Here is a 1970-nt window from a genome sequence, read left to right on the forward strand (position 1 = left end):
ATAATGACATATACATATATATATATAATGATATATATATATATGTTTGCATGTCTATGTATATTTGTAAAGCTGTATACATGAATGTATATATGTATACATAGGTACAAACATAAACATATGCATATACACATCCATACATACAACCCTGCATATATGCATACACATTCCTGCATTCATATATGCAAGCATACGTGCATATATAAATACAGACATACATAGATACATACACGCTTGTATATAAACATAGATATATATGTGTGTGCATCAGCTTGGATTTTCAGAGAAAGAAATCAGCCAACTGATTCACACGTTACAAATACAATTTGTAAGTAGAACAGTAAAAATATGCAAGATTTTTATCAAGTTTAAAAGGTGGCGTTGTTTCATTCTAACGACGGAGTGTTGTATCTTTGTTAGAAACCAACTCCTTCCTTAGAAGAATTTGAATAATTAAAAACATAATAGAACATACCTACCGACCTACCTACTTACATATATACATACATATATACGAACACGTGCCTGTGTGACGCTCAAAACTGTGCCAAACATTTTTCTCATGTGCTCAAAATATTAAATAGAATTACATGGTTTCGGAAGTAAGAGGTGCGAATGAAGCGATGTTGAAAGTAAAGAGTTTATTCCTTATCAAACACACATTGTTTATCTAATAGCTATATCTATACGTGTATTTGCGGGCACGTGTGTGTGTGTGTATAGATGTAGTTGTGAATACAAAGAGCTAGATGTGCCGCACGTTTCCACTGGTTGCGCTTCATATTTTCGCCAATAGCGCTGCTGTGTTATTTATGCATAAAACGTCCCCATTTTATACTCATAAATCGTTCATGATGCATATATGCAGGGATGTGTGTATATGTGTATGTGTTTATATATATCAGCGTGTATTTGTTTATGTTTTGAATGGATAGACGTGATGTGTACGCGTGAATGCATGTATGTATGGATGTATATGTGTGCATGTGATAATGTACGTATTAATATATGTACGTGTGTGTGTGGATGTATATATGTGTGTGCAAGTACGTATACGTGTATAACTGTATGATCATATATATGTGTCTATGTGTATGTGTGTCAAGGTATATACGCGTGGAGGGGCACTGAAGCATGTATGCTTCTATCTAAACAATCAGCGTATATACATGTATATAAACAGAAAATTATATTAACTATAATCAAATTAACTATCTGCTCAAATTTCCGATTGTGGCTACTTTCACTTTCAGTTATGTTGCCCGTAGCTAGAAGAGAAGCATAAGCGTCTCGTAGCGTATTCAATGAGAATGTTAAACATTAGCTCCAGTAGAAGAGAACGAAAGGAACTTGTTTGAGGGAATTATCTTAGGAAATACACAATGAATTTTTGAAAACCACGTGATTTCACGTGCAGAGAAGTGTGTGAGTGTGCATGTGAGTGCGTGTGAGTATTTTACCGCTCAAATGGTAGTATGGGTTTATATGCATAGGCTTGTCTACATATATATTGTTGAGTATATGCAAATATATGTTTGTAATTATATTATATATAGACATATATACATATACATTCAAATCTCTCTCTCTCTCTCTCTCTCTCTTTATATATATATATATATACACACACACACATACATACATGCGTACATATTTGGATGGGGAAGAAATTTCCGTTATACTCGCCGCCAGTATTTAATTTGCTGACCTATGTAGGGAAGAAAAGTAATATTGCTTCTGGCAAAATTTGAACTTAGAGTATAGCGGGCGGCAACTAAATACCGCAATACATATCTACTCCGACGCTTTCCAGTGTCTGTAACTCTACCAAATCGTAGTTTATAATCAATAAACGTAAACCAATTCTCCCACGTGTGAACATATGTAAATATATACGAATCTATGTTTATATCTATGCAACTATCCATGTATGTATCAGCGTGTCTATAAATATGCATATATATATATAT

The 1970-nt window shown here is 33.7% G+C and overlaps 1 protein-coding gene across 2 annotated transcripts in view; it reads left to right on the forward strand.

Moving 5' to 3' along the window:
• The window catches only part of LOC106884476 (dopamine receptor 1), a 193222-nt gene that overhangs the window by 1365 nt on the left and 189887 nt on the right, over positions 1-1970 (forward strand). The gene's annotated exons all lie outside the window — the stretch shown is intronic.

This window comes from Octopus bimaculoides, chromosome 12 (assembly GCF_001194135.2).
Source record: "Octopus bimaculoides isolate UCB-OBI-ISO-001 chromosome 12, ASM119413v2, whole genome shotgun sequence".
NCBI classification, from domain to species: Eukaryota; Metazoa; Mollusca; class Cephalopoda; order Octopoda; family Octopodidae; genus Octopus; species Octopus bimaculoides.